The sequence below is a fragment of the Pinus tabuliformis genome, chromosome 7 (assembly GCF_031772625.1).
Source record: "Pinus tabuliformis cultivar Carrire ecotype Pingquan chromosome 7, CPIR1, whole genome shotgun sequence".
NCBI lineage: Eukaryota > Viridiplantae > Streptophyta > Pinopsida > Pinales > Pinaceae > Pinus > Pinus tabuliformis.
Genome location: NC_142293.1, coordinates 511,290,841 through 511,312,947, shown reverse-complemented (window position 1 = coordinate 511,312,947; position 22,107 = coordinate 511,290,841). Strand labels below are relative to the sequence as shown.

General features: G+C 35.4%; 1 long non-coding RNA gene and 1 pseudogene across 1 annotated transcript; both read right to left on the bottom strand.

The window, feature by feature from the left end:
* Nucleotides 1–801: 801 nt before the first annotated feature.
* Nucleotides 802–1,933, bottom strand: LOC149248305 (uncharacterized). The gene is made up of 3 exons (XR_016265716.1): nt 1,378–1,933; nt 1,060–1,255; nt 802–928 (listed from the first exon to the last, which is right to left on the bottom strand). It is a non-coding gene; the product is annotated as an uncharacterized LOC149248305 (long non-coding RNA).
* A 4,331-nt stretch (nt 1,934–6,264) lies between these two features.
* Nucleotides 6,265–8,621, bottom strand: LOC149248304 (uncharacterized; annotated as a pseudogene).
* Nucleotides 8,622–22,107: the final 13,486 nt, after the last annotated feature.

Here is a 22,107-nt window from a genome sequence, read left to right as displayed (position 1 = left end):
ATTATTTGAAATTGTTAAATCTATTTTCGCTGTAAAAAATATTTAACACTCTATAATTAAATTTAAAAAACAAAAAACATTTTAGGCAAAATTGTGCACTCCGTACACAACGCCAAAATTGAAAGCACCTATCCTCTGGTACCTCATTGGGTGACTGACTTATATTTCCAATAAAATAATATGATAAATAATGAAATGGAAGTTGCTCCATCACAAAAATATTCCCAGAAGTAATGAAACTGAAAGAAAGAAAGAAAGTGCTAGGACCTGGGTAATATTTGTTGAGTCTTTCGAGCTTCAGTTTTTTTTTTTAAAAGAAGGAAAGAAAGAAAGAGCTAGGACCTGGGTAATATTTGTTGAGTCTTTCGAGCTTCAGTTTTTTTTTTAAATATCTAAACCTACGTTGGAGGCTTGGGTCCAATTACAAAAATATTCCCAGAAGTAATGAAATTTGAAAACAATAAAAAAAAGTCAAAGTGCTACGACATGGGGAATATTTGTTCAGTCTTTCGAAGTGAAAGTGCTACGACCTGGGGAATATTTGTTCAGTCTTTCGAGCTTCAGTTTTTTGTTTTTTTTATTTTTTTTTAATATCTAAACCTCTATTGGAGGATTGGGAACAGTATTGAACTTCCCTCATCACTATAAAACTGTCTCTGAATTACAAGATGCTGGAAACGACAAATGAAAACAAAGAGGCGTTTATTTGATTTAGAGTCTCATAAAAATTTTGAATTAATTCATCCATTTGGTACTTGGAAAAAAACAAACATATATATCAAGCATTTCACTTACTTCAGGGAAGATTGGCCTATTGTGATCCTCTGGAAATTTTATAAAATCTTTGCACCCAAAAAAATCAATCACCATAGATGATTAAATGCAGCTCCCTCCCTGTGATGGGCATATATTCAACAAGGCATCTGCACTGCGCATTTATAGAAACATGAAACATCTGCTAAGAGGGCTTCCATCGTATTGGATGGTCGAAGAAGTTAAATGCATGGGCGTGAGAGACTTCTAGCTCTGCAAAAGATTCAAATGAAACGAAATTTATACCTCTCCTCCTCTCTCTGTGTAAGAGATGGTCAGCCACAGAGTTTGAGAAATGGCGTGCCTGATTTATCCATAGATGCTCTGCTCTGTCCACTTGACCATAATGTAGGCGCAACGCCATCTATTCTTCCTCAAAATAATTTCCACCCTCCATCTCATCCTCATGATTCAAACCCACTCTGGTGCCCATTTTCTCAAGCTACAACAACAGAAAACACAAATATAAAATATCCCAATACAAATATGAAATCCCAACCCAGAATTATTGCAGTTTTCATGGATTTGATGTGAATTCGAAGCAAGGATAAAATACCCACCCACCTAAGTTCAATCGGAAAAAGACTCCTCCAGGACAGGCGGTTAGAGAATTGGACCCGGGGACTATTCTGTGCAGCTTCCATTTGAATGTGGCCATATGGGGAAAACTCACTGCCTGTGCTCAATCTCAACCTCAACCTCCCTGCCTGTCAAAAATGCAAAGGAAAAAGGAAAATAAAATATTAAACAGTTCCAATAAATCCATATTTCATTAAGTTACACAAACGAAGGAGTCGTCCATTGCAAAATCAGTATTAAAAATCCAGAGGAAGCTACTATTTGACATTTTCTCCTCAGAAGCTATGGCATGAACCTATGACATTTACCCAGAACATCTTCTTACCCTTAATCCCTTTTCTTTTCAGTTTCTTACTCTGTTCTGCATTTTCATTTTCAATTTCAGACTAGAAACATAATAAAATCAAGCAATATCGGACTCCAACCAAGCCAAAGCAGAGCATGGCCATGCTCAATCAACAACAAACACAACAAAAACCGGTGAGATGGGCAGAACAGAGGAGAAGAACCGCATTAAGTAAAACTAAACTAAACTCTTCCCTCTCCCTTTGTACTCAGCGCCCAACTGCCATCAGCCCGCGCCATTCAATTCCCTGCCCTCTTGATCTTTTTGCTTTTTTTTCATTTTAAACAGTCCACATTGTTCGTTTTTCCTTTTGCATTTTTTCGTCGTCCTTCTATCCGATTCTAACCAACCTACCTTCTACTCCAACATTCATATTTCAGGTCCGATATATATGATTTATAATATATCCGATAGCACACGTTCTCCAATCAAGTTAGTTAGACATGATATCTACTCCATGCCACGACGCATTTAGTATTTTGGTATGATGTTTAAGAGTATATTAATTTTAATAAAAAATTCATATTTCAGGTCCGATATATATGATTTATAATATATCCTATAGCACACGTTCTCCAATCAAGTTAGTTAGACATGATAGCTACTCCATGCCACGACGCATTTAGTATTTTGGTATGATGTTTAAGAGTATATTAATTTTAATAAAAAAATTCACTAGTTTATTAAAATTTGAAATCTGTAGGGGAAGAATTTAAATTTTTTACTATAATTAAGATTTTATAGTGGAAGAGGTTTTGTTTAATTTTATTTTATTTTATAAATTAATATTTTGTATGGCTAAAAAATACGAGATTACATAGTTTTGCTAGATTGCGTCTTGAGGATTTTAATCCTCCTCAAACCATTAACACTAGTTGGTTTGCATATTTCCATACAACCTTAGATACAAAATTCACAAGACTGGACATTGTACCATGACCACAAAATTCACAACACTGGTGCATAGACTACTAAAAACTAAGTACATCATAAAGTCAAAAGCCCTTCTAACTGGGTAGAACCAAAACACAAAGAACATATAACTACAAATCCAACCAAAAGGAACTTTAAACATTTTCTAAAGAATAAATCGTTGCTAGTACCCTCACGCTCCGTCCTAGAGGATCTCAGGGATCTCCACTATCAAATTCACATGCAATGTGCCCCTCCACATGAGCAAGGCGAGAATCAATCATGTCCAAGCAGAAGAGTTGATTCTTGAGCATTCTTTTTATGTCCTCCAAGGTGGCAAAGATGTTATATTGCTCCACTTGCTTGTCTTTTAGGACCATACCCAACAATGTCTTTATTTGCCAGTGTAGGGCCACAAAGTTTAGATATTGCTTCTTTCTGCCCTTAGTGTGCCTAGGATCAAGAACCTAGGTCAACATATCTTCTAAGATTTTTGAATCTGAGTGGGATTGTCTCTCCAATACAACTTGAGTCTCCAACTTGCAAATTCCTTTCCTTTTTTATGGCAAAATTGCATTGAAATAAGTGGTAGTCGAGTCATGAGCGAAAGGCCTCACTCCTCTTTGACCTTGCGAATCAATGCTCCCTCCCCCTACTTACAACACATTCGCTGACACAACAGTTAAACAAATATCAAGAGGGTTTACCCAAAGCAACTACTATGTATACCTGCAAGAAAACAACATAAAAATCCAAACACACCCACCACAGAACCGGAGCTCCAACCCATATATCATCCCCAAAGCTCGTGACAACCTCAAACTCAAGAGAAGTGCTAGAGTGTTGGACAAAGGTCACGGCAGCCTCTACAGAGGACCCATTCCCTAGCACCATTAAACAAACACTCAAACTCCCAAAAAATAGAAGACCCCTCACGCATAAGACTCTCAGACACCTAATAAAACCAAACCATGGGAGCCCTTCAACCCAAATTGTATAGTTCACACGATGACGCACATTATTATTTACATAAATTATATCCCACAACCCATACATTACCAATTGACATAGACCTAGGAACAAAGGATGTGAAATGGCTACCAAGCCTCCCCAACCCCTACTAGAAGACTGAAACAAAGCCCTGTAGCCCTAAGAAATTAGGCTTATCTCCTCAAACCCTACAACAGAACCAAAATTAAAACCAATTGCCAGACAAAGAGAGTAAACAACTTGAGTTCCAGCATAAGGAGTTTGGAGTGATGAAAATTATGACTTTTTATATTTCCAAATTTTAATAATTAAAAATGAGTTATAATACAATTTCAAAATACATAGCTTTTAGTTATTAATATTTCTTTAACTCCAATTATATTCATCAAATTCTAGCCACTCATTATTGTGGACAGGTCATAATTCTTAAGTTGTTAATCACAACACTATTTTTCCTTCAACTTGTAGGTAAGTAACACAAATAATTCTTGCTATCTAAATGTTTTCAACAATTGTTATACATTTTATCAAATTATCAACTTCATCTCCTATATTCAAGGCATAGCAATAAGGAGAAAAAAACATTAGTTCAAATTGTTCATCCCAAACCAACTTCCCTTGAGTTTCCTTCTAATGCCCTACCAAATGTTAGTTAATATTTAAATGGTTGCTAAAGAGTTAACTATCTCCAACCTTTGGATCTTGAGTTTACTTTAGGTTATGCTTTCCTCAAATTTCTTCATCTCTTCATATCTTCCCTTAGTTTATTGACACTTAGTTTGTTTTAAAGGTGAGGGTTGAATATGAGAGCGAGGATGGGGCTGTAAATATGCATTGGGTCCTAATGCACATTTGGAGCACAATGAATACATATCATCGCCCCCAACCCCCACTCTCACCCTAATGCACATTTTTAGCCCCCACCCGTGACACTCATGCTACATATGTGCTACATGGTACATATATGCTACATATGTGCCTTGTTGTTGTATTTTTGCACTCCTATTGTATTTTTTCCCATCCCCAAAATTTTTCTTGACTCAATCATTTTTCAAGTGAAATGTGCATAAATACTCTACCACTCTACACTCCACACATAGGTAAAGTATGTCCTTGTGGGATTCTTGGTGCAATAAATAAGAACCTAAAGGATCTGCAGCATGATTGTCATCAATGAATGCTTCCTTTCTCTGAAGGATACCTTCCCACTTTTGCAGCACATGTGGGCTTCATGAAGAAAAAATTGAAAGCAAAAGCATACTTTGGAGACAAAAAAGTACTTACTCCAAGAGATGAGGAACAATCGATGTGGAAGATGGGCTCTGCAACAATTCATAGCAACCAATCAAGCGACACATTCTCTATGTTTGTGGACCGAAAATGTTGCCACTCAACTAAGCATTCATATATTTTTGTTAGCTATTTGATTTGGGATATCCATAAACTTTGTTTACAAAAACATATATATAGGATTTAGTTTGATGATGAGCTTGCTAGTTTAAATATTATAACGAGTTGTATGGGTATGCACAATAGTCCTTTTAGATACTTGAAAATTTTGTTATTTTATTCTGCTCTATAATTAGTAAATATCAAATCCTAAAACTAACTCTATGATATGGTCAAACATGGTAAGGATGAGTCTAGCTACCGTGGAAAAGGATCAAGAATGGTGTTGTCAAGCAAAGGTTATTTTTGCTTTATCATCAAACAACTAAACTTTAAATTTGAGGCAATGAGGCCAGAATTTGACAATGTAGTGTTGCATGTTAATAAAAAAGTCTTTAATTTACCAAAGCAAATAAAGACAAAATATCAAGGAATTGTCCAACTTATCAAGAGTTCCCCCAACATAGTCGCAAAATTTCTTTCATGCCTCAACATTCCCCTACCACATTGGTGGATCATGCTAACATCCAAACACCTTAAGATTGTAGAAAACAAACTTTGAAGGTTCAAACTTTTAAGGGTACTAAAACTCATGTGAGAGCACCCCTTAGGTTGCCTAAAGGTTAGATGAATCTTACAGACACATTGATAAAACAATATCTAGGATCAAGTGAATAAATCTCCAAGGAGCAGGGACAAGCAAATTCATTCAAAAATTCAAATGTCAACCGAAAGAATAATGTTTCAATATATACTCATGTATGTATAGTGGCCAATTAACTTAATTGGCAGGTGCTTGTGGTAAGTGTACAAACGTTTGAGGATCAAATATCATAAATATCATAGATCCGTTGGGGTTACTAATTTATGTGGCTAGTTGTCGATTTGTCTTCCATCTAGAAATTCTAAAAAAAAGGAAACGAAAGCTATACTAGATGTGACCTAGTACCAACACCTCATTCTTCCCTTAAATGTGTGAATAAAGTGAGATGATCTCCTCACCCAAAAATAAAAATAGAAACTAGCAACCAAAAACCATAATTTTTTTATTTTCCCTAAAGATTTACTAGTATAAATAAACAAAATGTTTTAGAATAAGTGAAGTATTTATGTACAAACATCTAGGCCCCCCTAACTCATTTTTCTGGTAACAATACTCTTCTATAAGCTACAATATTGAATCCTCGTGAAGTAAGGAACTATGCCATTATATAAGAACAATTAAAAAAACATTCTTAAATAGGGAAAAGAGAAGTCGTGCACTCATTTCTTTTGAATAAAGGCCAGTGCACGACATCTAGACCATAAATATTAGCTGAGAAATCTATTTTAAAAGACAATTGCAAAATAAGACATCGAACAGAACAAGGATAAACTTGAAAAAAGCATATTTGCAGAAGCCCAAATGCAAAGGACGTACTTGCTATTGAATGTATTTTGATACATTTTTCCAGATGAAGAAGACCATCTTCAGCAGAAAAGTGATCCATAAAAACTTCAGGAACATACTGTCTAGGAGCTGTGGCTGGAGCTGCAGCAGTTTCATGACTGACTGTCTTTAATTCAGTAGTTGTGATGAAATACTTTGATGAAAGAATCCGCTTCAGTCTCTGCCTCAAATTCTCATAGAAACTATGTTAAGGATCACCTACTTGTTACAGCAACAGTGTTGAAAATAACTAACAGAAAAATAGCAGCATTGCAATCTGATGAAAAAATAATTAAAGTTATTCAAAATCCTTGTCAATATGTATTTGAGTTATTACGTCACCCATATGTTCATATTCTCTTCACAAACAAAAAGAAACATTCTGATACAGATTGGTGATAATCCTTGTTAAACAATGTTTTATTCTGCTGTTTAAATAAATAAAATGTGCCATGAACAGAAAGATGAGACATCGATTGTGTATAGGTTGTTTATATTTGATAGAATGCGCAACTAAAACGGGAATGCAGAAGGTTAATTGTTAATCTACACCAATCTTAGAAGGATGCAAGAAAGCGTAGAGCTTAGATGAATAGGTCGGTCTAAGTTACCTATTTATCCGGGTTACGGACTTGTTATAGGAACAGTGTTGAAATTAACCAACCAAAAAAAAGCAGCATTGCAATTTAATGAAAAAAAAATAAAGCTGTTGAAAATCTTTGTCAACTATGTATTTGAGTTATTGGCTAAGTCACCCCTATGTTCACATTTTGTTCATAACCAGAAAGAAACATTCCAATACACCTTGACGATAATCATTGTTAAAAAATGTTTTGTTGTTGTTGTTATTTTTTCGCTCTCTAAATCAATAAAATATGTCATGCAGAAAGATAAGAAATCGATTGCGTACAGATTGTTTGCAACTAAACCGGGAATGCAAAAGGTTCAGCATTAATCTACAAAAATCTTAAAAGGATAGAAGAAAGAGTAGATTTTGGAAGAATAGGCTGGTCCGAGTTACCTATTCATCCAGGTTACAGTCTTGTTACAGCAACAGTGTTGAAAATAACTAAGAAAAAACATCATTGCAATTTAACGAAAAAAAGATTAAAGTTATTCAGAATATTTGTCAACTATGTATTCTAGTTATTGTGTAAGTCACCGGCATGTTCACATTCTCTTCATAAAGAAAATTTCCGATACAGCTGGGTGATAATCCTTGTTAAAAAATGTTTTTATCTGCTGCCTAAATCAATAAAATGTGCCATGAATAGAACGATAAGAGATCGATCGTGTATAGGTTGTTTAAATTCTACAGAAAGTGCAACTAAAACGGGGAATGCAACAGGTTTATGGTTAATCTACAAAAATCTAAAAAGGATACAAGAAAGAGTGGAGTTTGGATGAATGGGCTGGTCCGTGTTGCACAACCACTGCCTTGTATGATGCACACAAATCTGAACGGCATCCCTGTGTGAAATAGTTGCATTAGGTGGCCTTGACGTCATAAATGATCCAATCATGGATAATGCATCAAGGACTTCTTCTCGGAGATGACCTGTAGCATCCTTCGTGACATAATCAAAGGAAAGGTAATAATTGATGCGAGTGAACAAACATTGTTGAATAATTTCGCAAAATACAGAACCTTCAAGAGGTTTGCAACAACAATTAGATCGGGAGCTTCTTTGTCCATGGCAGAGCTTTCCTCATAGTCCTTTCTAGACTCTTCGGAGCATCCCGTCAGAAGCCTCATTATTTAAGCCTCCATCATCAGCGAAGCTGTGTTCTTTATCAGTTACAGAACTGTGCTCTTTATCATTTGTAGAGCCGCCGTCTTGATTTGGTCTCTTATGAACAGAATTCGTGAATTCCCTCTCCCGTTCTGCAAGCTCTTCCCTGAAAGCATTACTCAAGGTTGTTTCAACTTCTCCAATTCATCAGTGAGAACTGCAACACCATTTATAGAGCAGAGAACTTCCTCTGCTCTTTGTTGATAATCATTCGGTAGGATTTGTTCTCTTCAATTTGCAGAATCCGATTGTACTTTTTACGGAGGGCTCTTATACGGTTGTTTCACAAGCAGAGAACGAGAATTTCTCTGTGAAGGGATAAGAAATTCACGGAACCATCGGGTGTTCAGGGGACTACTTAATTAGCCATAACGAATACCTTTCCAGAAAATAAAATAACAAAAATAATAATGAGATGCATTGTTAAAGACTACTTCTAAGCTAAGAAATTTAACTTGAATGCAACAAACTCGATATAGGTCCGTCCAAAGTCAAATATCGTACTTGCTTGAATTAAAATTTAAAAGAAGAAGGTAATAATGAATTGAAATTAAAGAATTCAAAAAAATCTCCAAAATCAAAACAATGGAATTAACCTTTAGTTGGCAGACTAACGATTTGACCTTCTACATATCTCCCCATTTGCAAATTTCATCCACTGTTAATAGCCTTTGTGTAAAGCCGGTTCACATTTCTGCAATACCATGAAAATTCTGAAACCAGAGGAACATTTGCCTTCTTCTTACAAGGGAACCAGCAAAATTACACAATTCAGTCGTGTTAAGGAAAATATTATTTTCTTTCACCTCTTCTTTTCTGAAAATATCTTGAAATTTGCAGGGTATCCGTGGTCTACTTTTCTGAAATTCCACAAAGTTATTCGAAATGTGTTTGGATCAGGTTTATTCGAAATGTGTTTGGATCAGGTCTTACATCTGGCAAATTAGCTCAAACCTAAGAAATCCCTTGCCATTTCCGTCTAATATTCGTGTACATTTGGAGCCTTTGCAAATTAAAATACATTGTCTGCAAATCTTGCAGCAACTATTACCGGTTTCTTCGCCTTTCATAAATATAGTAAAATATTGTGCAAATTTGCAGAGATGCCTGTTGTGAAATTCAAAGAAAAACAAATTTACGGAATTGAACAGGGAGCCCGGAAGTGAGCGTTTTGCCTGCTAAGCGTAAGATCTTCTTTAATTTGTTTCTGTTATAGCAATTTTCAATGCAAAATGCAATGGCACCGACTATTTTAATTATAAACAGGCAACAAAAAAGCACAGGAAAAATTAAGCGGTCGGTCTTATTCCAGACCAACAGAGTGGAGATCTTGTGTGTGGCTAATCTTCGTTGTGAATTTCTAGGTATTTGATATATTAAAGGAATTTCTAGGTATTTGATATATTAAAGAAATTTCGAAGTTTAAAATAAGTTTTTAAGGAATGTTATAAAATAATATTGCATATAATAAAATAAAATTAGATTAAATTATGTTATTTATAAAAAAAAAAAAAAAAAAAAAAAATTCAATTTATCTCTTTATGATTTTATTCAAATTTCTTGTGACTCGTATCTAGAATTCAATTTTTTTACATACCTTGTTAAATGAAAAATTAAAAATACATGAAAAAAAATATGATCAAATACATGAAAAAATGAAATCATGTTTCTTCATGTATTTCTCATTTTTCATGTAAGAGGGTCCATCAAAAGTATGCAACATGGGTACTCCTTGGGTGAGGAATTGAATTTCGCATTTCATCAAAACTATGCAACATGGGTACTCTTTGGGTGAGGAATTGAATTTCGCATACAATGAGTGTTCTCGCTCGAAATGTGAGTAAAATGGTAGCGAAATAATTTGAAAATACGAGTTGAAAATATAATTTTTATTTTCTTTAATTGTTTTTTAATATTTTTACTTTTTTTACTTCAAAAATGGTAAATCATCTGTGATGATTCACATTATAAATTTGATTTTGGTTCTTATAAATTTGAGAATTTGATTTTGGTTCTTATAAATTTGATTTTGGTTGTACAAACCTCAAAATTTCTCTCATGCCAATTAGTTGTCATTTTTATTCATCATTTTCATGAAATAAAAAATGTCATTCTACTTCCATGGTTTATGGATCCAAATGAGCCCAAATTCACTTTCCACATGAAGTAATGGTGTGCAACAAGCAACATATATATGTTGGAGATAGTGTGGGCTAATCATTGCATTGAACAACTTTATCTTATTGTGGGGTATGGTTAATTTTGAATTTGCATTGTATTTTTTTAAGTTATTTAGCTTGATTTATAATTAAGGTGATTATAAAAATTTTAGAATCTTATTGGTCCATGTTACGCTGATCATTATTAGTTTAGTATTGACCATGATAATTTTTATTGTTTAACTTTATAAATTATTTAAGTATTTTTTTATTTTAAATAAAAATAGTAATTTGTTAGCATTTGATTGGTTTAAAAGTTTGTGTTTTTATTTCAGGTTTCTTGATATGTGTCCCATGTCACCCATGAAATTTGGTCACCTTGAGAACTAACCCAATTTCATGGGGATCATGTTTGACATTCTTTAATAAGAATAAAACTAAAATTAAAATTGTATTTAAGTAAATTATAATCATATTACCTAAAACTTAATAGAAATTATTAATAATATAACAAAAAAATCAATAATTTTAAGTAAACTATAAACTAAAAAGTAATAATATAAAATCATATTAACTAAAGATCAAAATAAAATTATGAAGTTAAACTAAACTAAAATGTTATAAAAATTGAACAAAACTAAATAACTAAAAATAATAGCTAAACCACATTTTAAAATAAACTAAAACAACTAAAAAACTAAATTATATTCATATTAACTGAAATTAATAATATGATTAAAAAAAATATTAACTAAAACTAAAATAAAATTAATAATACAATTAAAAAAAAATCAATCATTTAAACTAAAATATAATAATATAAAAATATATTATTTAAGAATAAAATAAAAATTAAATTAACATAAATAACCTAAAAATTAAAATAAGAAAAATAATAATCAAAATAAAAACTAAAATAATAAGTAAATTATATTTAAAACTAAACTAAAACAATTATCACCCAGTTAAAAAAAGATGATAACAATATTTTTCATAACGGCCTTATGATACCATTCCCTTACAATGCCTCAATTTTCTAAAGTTGTTGTGGGGCCACGTCTCTTAATTAATATAAGATACCATTCCCTTACAATGCCTCAATTTTCTGAAGTTGTTGTGGGGCCACGTCTCTTAATTAATATAGGATTAGTTTTGTTTTGTTTTTTTTTTTTTAATCTTTTAAATGTAACCAAGTTAATAATAGATATTTTTTAGAAAGGAATTTTAGTTTTGTTTATTTTAATTTGGTTACTATTTTAATTTATTAAATATTTATATAAAACTTGCATTTCTACACAAGGAAAAAAAAAATAATGATAAGGAGATATTGTAGATGATGACCTCAGTATTACAACAAGAATGTTGGAACTCTTGAGGGGATCAACTTTAATTATCAACCCAAGGTTCATACAAACTTAAGAGGTATCAGTACTATATGTACAACAGGTAATATATTCTACTTAGTTTGATTTGATGCAGTGAAGAGAGGTCAAGGTGCACAAAGACCACTATGCTATAAGAAATTCTTGAAAAGTTCAATGAATGATAAAAAACCTATTCTAACTTGCAGGAAATGAAACAAATAAAATAGATCCTATTTTGTTGCAGATAATTAAATGAAAGAAATGTAACCCAAATATGATTTGCACAAATTAAATGACATAATGAAACCCTAATCTAATTTACAAAAGTAAATGGTAGAATGAAACTATAATCTAATTTGCAGAAATTAAATGACAAAATGAAACCTTAATCTAATTTACAAAAAGTAAATCTAGGCTATTGCGGGAAAGGAAATGATTGAAGTAAATCATATTCTTCTTACAAGAAGACAAAGCAAATACTCTAAGAATGTTGAAGGTAAATCAATCCTACTTTATGGTGCATAAAAAATCAAAGACATAGAAGAAGCAACATAACCTAATTGTAGGAAGGAAACTACATCTATGAAGGAAAAGTTCTTAAGGGGTATTTGAACCTCTAATCTTCATATTTAAGGTTTAAATGAAGTTGCTGAGTGATGAGGGTTGAGGGAAAAACTTTTGGTGCAATTTTGGAGGTGATCTAAAGCAATATGTGTATTGCTATAGGATGCCCCATTTTTCTACAAGAAACATCCGAAAGCAATTTTATGAAGTCTAGGAGTGGTTTGAAGGGTGGAAAAGGTGGTTGAAGGTTGTGAAAGGGTAAATGGGACCTTACCAATCTCAGGCACACTCAATTATTCAACTTGTGAATGGAATAAACAAAACTAGAAGTTTCTTGTAGCTTGGTTAGGAAAATCTCAACATATGGACATTTAGCAAAGATGAAAAGTAGTAGATGAAAAGGTGATGAGGTGAGTGATGTTAATGCATGAAAATAATACTAATTCAATATATGAAATAATACCATCCATCTGCAACCAAAGTACATATCTAATTAATAAAAACAAGATGTTTAAAAATAGTAAACCACTAATTGCATAAAGTAAATAACAGTGGATAGGACAAGTTGAATTTATAATGGAAACTACTATTGCATAAAGAAAATATTTTGTGCTTATCATGACAAGGTACATAATCAAACTTCAGTAAGGAGCTCCCTCATCAACCCTGTAAAGACAATGATTTTCTCATGAATAAGACTTGCAAAAAATCACAACTATACTAAATGCATGCAAAGTAAATATGCAAAGGAAGGGGATTGAGCACTTGGGTTGGGCCTTAACCCAAGGAGACTCAATTACCTTGAAGTAAAATCAATCTGAGAACAAGGAAATGCTTTTCTTAGCCTCCAAAAGTGTTCATACTTGAAACATAACAACTGAAATGCTAAGTAGAAGTCTCTCTCTGATATTAATTATCCTCCTTTGAATCCCTACTGAGTTGCTAAGATGTATTATTTATACAAAAAGTGGTTGAGGGGCAACCTCCTTGAAGGGAGGAATGCTTCCCTTAAAAACTTCTAGAAATGTGGATTTGATTCCCTAGTGTTCTCGAAGCCATAGGAAAGTAGTAATTGATCATGAGATAGTCAAGTTGTGATTAGCCTGTAGCAAGGAACAAACCTCCATAATCCTCTCCTACTGGTCTCCTACGTGATATGCACAATAACTTCTTAATATCTTGCACATTTAATGCATCTAACATATAAGATATAGCAAATAACTCCTAACCTTCCTAGGAACACATTATAGATTGAAAAAAATATTATCAAATGCATAAATAAAGGTTTAAAAATGCCAAAGGATGGTCGAATGGGCCTTGAATTATATCTATTTGGGAGGCACATCATACCTCCTACTGAAAATGTTGCTCATCCTTTGAGCAACCTAGTCATCTAGCTGCATCACATTCATTGGCCTGGTGATTTCCCTGACATCCCAAGTTGTCTCAGAAGGGGTGACCTCTTCTAGGTGAAATCCTACTTTCTCCTCAATCTTGGCCCATTCCTTGCTTTCCTTTTCCTAATCATTATTCTCCTATACTCCCAATAACAGAGGGGGACTAAATTTGAGTCCAATTCAATGGAATCCCAATAATTGGATTGTTCTTTTATATAGAGGTATTCTAGCAAATGCATTCCTCAAACTCTCTGGTGAATGGTATTCCCTTATTATCAAACTATGTGGTAAGGTATGCCACCTTCTTTGGCATGATTGCAGTCTCTCATCTCAAAACAATATGAAGGTATCTTCAAAATGAAGAATTGTCTGCACTTGTTTTTCTGTATAAACAACTTCCATCTTTGGATCTTCTCATATGAGTGTATGGTTAGTAGTGGTGAGACAAGGGGTTGGTAGTTATGCTCTGATCCACAAAGGCTCTTCTATCTCTTTGGCCATGATTCTTTTTATTTCTTCTGCCCTAGTCTCCTCATGGTTAAGCCATGAGGGTAAAGTTGTCAATTTCACATCACTTATTTGAGAGTTGTGGTCCCACACATTCATATCAGGAAATATTAAATTGTGCATATAAAATTTTTCCATCCTGACTCTATCTTCAATGCTACACCTAAGGAAAAAATAAATGAAATTCCTAATGTTTTGGAAAGGAAGGAAGCCTAGTTGGGCCGATGTTTTAATCTGAAATTGGTACCACTGGTCTTTGAAGAATAAATAATATGTTTTTTATGGGTTTCTATAGTGTATGGCTTCCGTGGATAAACTAGCCATTGTGGAAATTTGTTCCTCTTTTTCTTGTCGCTAGGCTTTCATCTTTTTATTCACCCTTTGTAATTGGTCCCTTATATTTGCTTCTTTGAACCTGAGGTCATCCATATCCTCCCAGTGGGAGATTCAGTGGGGGAGCAATACCTAGCATGTGCATTCATATTGCGGGATATATATTGAGGAAAAAAATGACAAAAATATATTGGGGGATATATAGGGGGTAAAGGGTTTTTATATTAGTAGGTATAAAAAATGGAGCTCAGATTTAATGAAAAAATATACACGGGTATAAAAAATGTTAATGAAAAAATGGATACCTGAAATATCTAGTAAAATTTGGGGTTTTTTAAATTGGGAAGGTGTATTAGGTTCGTATTGGTAGGGGGTTAAATAATGTGATTTTTAGAGGTATTTTACAATATTTAGTCAAATTAAGGGTATTGTTTAATATTCCACGAATGTGCGTGATATGTCAGAGGTTCATTGAGTGAAGCCCTCGTGCTCCTCCCCCATTATCTACATATTTTCTTCCATAATACCAACCTCTTCAACCATTTTTGACTTGGCAATTTTCATCCATCTGTGAGTCCTACCTCTCTCTTTCTCTAACTAAAAGAATAGTTGAATTGTAAAGTGGGTAGGAAGTATCTTTCCTACATCAATCCATGCATAGTAAGATAAGGGATTATGTTGAGGGTATGGTTCCTATAGGCCAGTATTTCGTTCTTGTATTTTAGGATTATGTTACTGTAGCTCCATAGTCCCTACCTATAGCTTCTCAATTTCTTCATGTATCTTCATAGTCCCTTCCTATAACTTCTTTGTTTCTTCTTGTAGCTTCACAATCCCTTCTTGTAGCTTCCTTGTTTCCTCCTATAGCTTCACAGGTCCTTCCATCTTGGTGGATTATTTTGGAAGCATTTTTCTCTTGGTGCTTAGCCTTTCTTGTGGGACTTGTGGCTATTTTCCCTTGAATGAATTGGAGGCTCTCTCAATTACTTGTTTCTCCATTCTTCTTAGACTCTTCCTCCAAATGACTAACAAATTCTTCAATGTTTATTAGGGTTGGAGAAGGTGGTTGAGGTTTCCCTTGTCTTATCTTATTACTCTCTCTTTTTGAAGTACATGGCGGCTTGCCTTGGTTTCCTTATTTTAGGTTTGGTTGGGGCACTTAAGGCTGCTAGAGTAGTAGTAATTTATTCCTCTAAATTCCCCTTTGAAGTGCTTTCTTTCTCTCCCATTTTTCTTTTCTTTGGTGGCTTGGAGGATCTCCCAGTAGCTTCTTGGCTATTATGTTCCTTTGGTTTTGTCAAATCAAGCTTGGCTAGCTCTTCCTTAGCCACTTTTGTCTTTATTTCTACCTCAACTTGCATCTCTATCCCTCCTTCTTCCTTTTATTTCTTCTTCTTATTTCCCTTTTTATTCTTCTTCTTCCATCTCAACTTCCCCTTCATCAAATTCTCTCTTTGTTTCCGCCCCTTCTAATTCTAGTTGAGGTTGGAATTATGTTTCTAAAAAGTCCTCTATGTCCATATCTATGAAATCAACCCAAGAAACAAGGTTTTGTAGGCCTTCTAAAACATCCATGACTATCAACTTTATCAATTCATGGTGTGCTAGGTAATGGTGTTTTCCTCCTTTCACCCTTAGGCACATTTATTTGATTGATTGAAGGAGGAAATAAGGGATGCTTAGCCTCTCTTAGACAAGCAAGTATGTTTGGAATCTGAGTTGATAGAGCAACCTAAATTGGTATGCATACACAAAGTTGACTCTCCCTTCACATGAGAAATATTTTGGAACATTATAGGCTATTTCATTCCAAGGGTAGGGCAGGGTGTCCCTTCTTACCCCATTTTTGTCTTCTATGGGTTGCTCATCTTGAAGAAAGAAGTTTCTCTTTATTGTAGTGGCCTCAAATCTCTCTTCTTTGTTCCATTTTACTCCCATGGGAAGTGTGGTGACCCTACTGACAAATTCTTCATTTAGGTAAATGGTGAGGCTTCTAACTACAATGATGGCATCATGTCCTTGTGGTTGATGGAGGTTTAAGGAAAATTCTTTGGAAATCTCATCATCAAAGCCCCTTAACCTTTTGAAAAACCCTAACCACTGATAGTTTGTAAAAAAGTTCCTGGCATAAGGGTGCTAATGGATTCTGGAGGGGTATGTAGGTTCCCTTCTATTGAATCCCCCTCCCATGTCTTCAATAGATTTTTATCATAGTGGAATAATGGGTTTCCCTTCTTTGCTATAGGATCTTGGGGTATCAATGGAAGGCTTAAACAAACGAAAATTGGATAGTTTTCTCTACAAGACTAGGGGAAAGAAAAATTCAAAATGTAGTTCTTCCTTTCTCAATACACTTCTACTCTTTATCCCACCATATTCATGACATAAATACTCAATAATTCACTTATCTCCCTTATTAAAATTTAAAATTGTGGCAATACAAGGTTCTTCTTCAAGTTCTTATATCAAATGTTGGTGTGGAAAATTCGTACTTACCCATTTCTTGGTGATTCTCCTCTATTCCTCTGGTTCAGAGGGAAATTCTATCCAAAATCAAACTGCGTGTATCATCCTGTGACGTTCTTGTAGCAACAGCTTGCAAACCTTGTATCTCCCTATAGTGGCCTATGTAGAAAATGTCTTGGCTATGTCATCCTCCTATAGCACTAACAGGCCTTCCTTGGGCTTTAAAATATATTTTCCATGCAAGATTAGATTCATGGGGGCGAACTTATATGGTTAGTTTTTGAGGTGATGGGCTTAGTGTTAGGATATTCCGACACATAGGATATAGTTAAGTTCAACTTGGTCTAGTATAGAGTTAGGTTAGAGTTAGGTAAAGTGTGTTTCTTTACCATTGAACATTTTGTAACTTACAATCCGACGGTCACGATATGTAGTGATCCGACGGTTCACTCTCACCTCGGTATTACCGACACTTGATCCGTGGCTTGACACCCGATTGGTCCATGAGTTCTATTTAAAGCGCATGGAGGGTCATTGTTCGGGTAATCCGTGCATGAGAGAAGCTTATGTAAATTTTCATTCTTTGATTAATAAATTGCCTGTAGTACCCACGTTGGGACAGGCCGTGGACTGTTTCCCTCCTTGCACTCTGAGGGTTTTAACCACGTCAAAAATACTGGTGTATTGATTTGAGATCTGGTTGTGAGCGGTGTCCTTTTGGTATTCTTTCTGTGGAACTTACCCTGTAAATTCCTACATGGTATCGGAGCTATTTGAGGGCCGCGTCCGTTGGTGATCCAAATCTGAAGCCGGTAGAACTGCATGCGGCTGTCGTTTCCTAGATCTGCTGTTTCTGACTGCTTTCGGGCCGAGAGGACTGCTCTGTTGCGTTCGGAGCATCTGTTCCAGTGAGGAACCCCTTTCGTTTCACGCGAAAAGGTTTCCGGTAGCCCTAGCTGCGTCATTTTTCAGATCGGGAGGTATACAGTGTTTTTTTTGCAGTTTACTGTTATTTTCTCTCTGCTTATTTCGGTCTCAGTTTATTTAGCCTTTTTTTTTAACCGGATCTATACCTTTCATTTCTGCGTATGCTCTTTGCCCTGCGACTCTGTGCGATCTGGGCAAATCAGAAACAGAAAGGAAGGATTTTTCTCATGCGTATGCTCTTTTCCCTGCACCTTAGTGTGATCTCGGAAAATCAGAAACATTGAGAAAAATATTTAGTTTTTTGGCTAAAGCTAACTTTGAGATTTTTTTTAAATTTCTAGTTTTTTGGCTAAAGCTAACTTCGAGCCGCAAGGTTCGTTTTTCTTTGCATATTCGTGTTGGGTTTTTTGTTTTGTGTTTTGTAGGGAAAAAGAGCTTTCTCAAGGCAAGCACGCAAACCGAGGCCCCCCCCGCTCTCTCTCTCTCTCTCTCTCTCACAAATTTTTTGTATAGATCAATTGGTTCAAAGCTATTTTAAGAGAGTAGAGGTCTTGGGTTCAAGTCTCCATTTTGTGGGGGCGGATTTTTCATTCCCGCACATTCGCGCACTTTGCCGGCAACTTCAACAATTATTTTTCAAAAAGCCATAACTTCTTCATCCGGAAGCCTTTTTCAGAGCCGTTTTTTTTAAAACCGCCTATTTTTTCGAGATCTATCCATTGGAACACTTACTTTCAGCATCTTCAGCTTCAGTTTTTTTTAAAAATGGAAAGTCCATGCCAAGTCATTCTTGACAGCACTAACTACTTCCAATGGGTAGCCTACATTGAAGATTTACTTAGAAGTAAAGGTCTCTTCAGAATAGCCACAGACCAAGAGAAGAAACCAAAAGATGAAGACAAGGCGGCAAAATGGGAAAATAGACAAGATCAAGCACGTGGTTTGATAGGGATGTCTATTTCTCCTGATCTTAGATTCCACATTGCAGAACTTGAGACTCCTCATGAAGCATTAGAAAAACTTGCTAAAGTTTTTGGGATTAAAAATGAAATTAGAGCCCATCAACTTGAAAATGAGCTGCTTACTTTGGATCCTAATAATTTTTCTTGCATTGAAGATTTCTTGTCCAAATTCAAGACCCTTAGATATCTCTTGGAAGGTGTTAAAGTTAAGAAAGAAGATGGTAACCTTATTTATTCCATCCTTACTAAGTTGGGACCAGCCTACTCTGTATTTGTTTCCACTTTCCATTCTACAAGGGAAGCTTTCATTTGTCAAGGACAAGACTACAAGCCCCCTTCCTTTGACTCCTTTTGTGATTCCTTAATAAGAGAACAAGAAAAACTCTTACACCTTGGTCTTCTTAATCTTGGAAACTCTTCCACGAAAGCGTTAGCCGCCCAGCAGCAACCAAATTCAAAGAATCCTAAGAAGTCATATCCTCAAAAGAATGGTCCTAAACCATTTCAGCCTCAAAATGAAAGATCATTTCAGCAAAATGATAAGACCAATAAAAACAAATGGAAGAAGACTGATAGACATTGTAACTTTTGTAATCGAGATGGCCACTTAGAATCTAAATGCTTTAAGAAGATGGAAGCCTTGGAAGCCGCAATGAAGAAACATAACATCCATGTGGAGCCTACTTCAACTTCAACTTCCGGAATGGCACTTTCTGCATGTCATTGTCAATCATCTCAGTCTGGTTATGCATTAAATGTATCTTCTTCTTCTTCTCATTCTCATGAGTGGCTCATTGATTCTGGAGCCTCTTGTCACATGGCCAAAAACCAAGCCATGTTTTCTTCTTTAAATGATTGTAACACCAAAAATATATATATTGGTGATGATAGATCTCTTAATGTTGTAGGGACTGGAACTGTTCATCTAGACAATGGTCAGTTTAATGATGTATTATGTGTTCCAACCTTATCCTGCAACCTTCTATCTGTCTATCAGATAACTCATTCAGGTGAAGGTAAAATTGTTGAATTTTCACCTCATGATGTTGTAATCAAGGATCTAAAAGATCCTAAACAGATTCTAGCTACTGGTCTTGCTGATGATTCCAAAAGGTTGTATAAGTTTCACAACTTTGGGTCATCCAATCTTCCCTCAGTATTTGTTGCTCATAATGATGAAGTGAGCAAACTTTGGCATGAGCGATTTGGTCACTTAAACTATCGCTCCCTTCAGCATCTATGTAAAGAAAATATGGTGACAGGTCTTCCTATGGTATCTTGCAGAGATGGTGTTTGTTCCGGATGTGTACTCGGAAAACATCATCGGGACAGTTTTGACAAACGTGCCTCTTGGCACGCCTCAGCCCCTTTACAGCTTGTGCACAGTGATTTATGTGGTCCTCTTCCTGTTGCTTCATTCTCTGGCTGCAAGTACTTCTTAACTTTCATTGATGATTTCTCCAGACGCACTTGGGTATACTTCTTAAAACTCAAGAGCGAAGTATTTACCACTTTTTTGGCCTTCAAAGCATTTGTTGAAAAACAATCTGGACATCAAATTCTTAAGCTAAGAACTGATAATGGTGGAGAATATGTTAAAAACACATTCATCAACTTTTGCACCGAAAATGGAATTCAAATGCAACATACTGTTCCATACACTCCACAACAAAATGGTGTAGCTGAAAGGAAAAATCGCACCTTAAAGGAAATGGCTAATTGTATGCTGCAATCTAAAGGACTCAGTCTTAGTTTTTGGGCCGAAGCAATTAATTGTGCAAATTATATAATCAATCGCACTCCTACTAAGGTTCTAGAGAATATCACTCCAGAAGAAGCTTGGAGTTCCATTAAACCAGATGTAAGTCACTTTCGTGTGTTTGGAAGTGAAGCATGGGCCCATATTCCAGATGAAAAGCATAAAGCTTTAGAACCTAAGAGTGAGAAATGTACTTTTGTTGGATATTCTGAAGATGTAAAAGGTTATAGACTTATTCCATTTAAGTCCAAAAATGTTATCATTAGAAGAGATGTAAAATTTGATGAAAATAAATCGGCCTGCGAGCCTAGTCCGGCGGATGTGCCACCTCTTCCTATCTCTTCTATCTTTGAAAACATTTCTTCTTCAGATGATGAAAGCGAGGATGATAATCCTCCCCCACCTTCTCAGGATCCTCAACTTCCAAGATGGGTCCGTGCTACTCGGGATGCAGCAGGTGATCTTGCCGGTGATCCTACAGATCAGCGACGTACACGTTCTCAGTTTGAAAGAGCCTCTTCTTTACTGGCTCAAGCTCCAGTAAATCATGATCCTGACACTTTTGCAGAAGCTTCAGGCCATCCACATTGGGAAGCAGCTATCATTGATGACAAATGATACATGGGATCTTGTTCCTCTACCAAAGGGACGCAAACTTGTTAGATGTAAATGGGTTTACAGAACCAAGTATGGACCAGATGGGAAAGTTGATAAACATAAAGCTCGTCTCGTTGCTAAGGGCTTTTCACAGGTTGAAGGCATTGACTACACTGAAACCTTTTCTCCTGTTGCCAAAATGAACTCCATCCGCCTTGTTCTTTCCCTTGCTGCCTCTTTAAAATGGGAAGTCCATCAGATGGATGTTAAATCTGCCTTCTTGCATGGGGACTTGCAGGAAGAAATCTATATGGAACAACCCATTGGCTTCATACAAACAGACTCCAGCCTTGTTTGTCGACTTAAGAAATCCCTTTATGGCCTCAAGCAAGCTCCTCGGGCTTGGTATGCCAAAATGGATAGCTTTCTTTTAGAATCTGGCTTTTCTAGGTGTCATTCTGACAATACTGTCTACACCAAGAAAGTGGGCAACTCTCTTATCATCCTTGTTCTTTATGTTGATGATCTTATTCTTACTGGTAGTGATCCCAACCTTATAAACCATGTGAAGTCCAGCCTTAAAAAGAAATTTGAAATGACAGACTTAGGACATTTACACTATTTTCTCGGTCTTCAAGTCTTGCAATCCCAAGAGGGTATTTTCCTTTCCCAGTCCAAGTATGCTTGTGATATTCTTCGTCATTTTCACATGGAAGACTGTAAGCCAGCCCCTTCTCCCTTTCAGTCTGGAGTCAAACTTTCAGTCTCTTGTACTTCTCCTGAAGTTGATGCTACCTTATACCGTCAACTTGTCGGAAAAC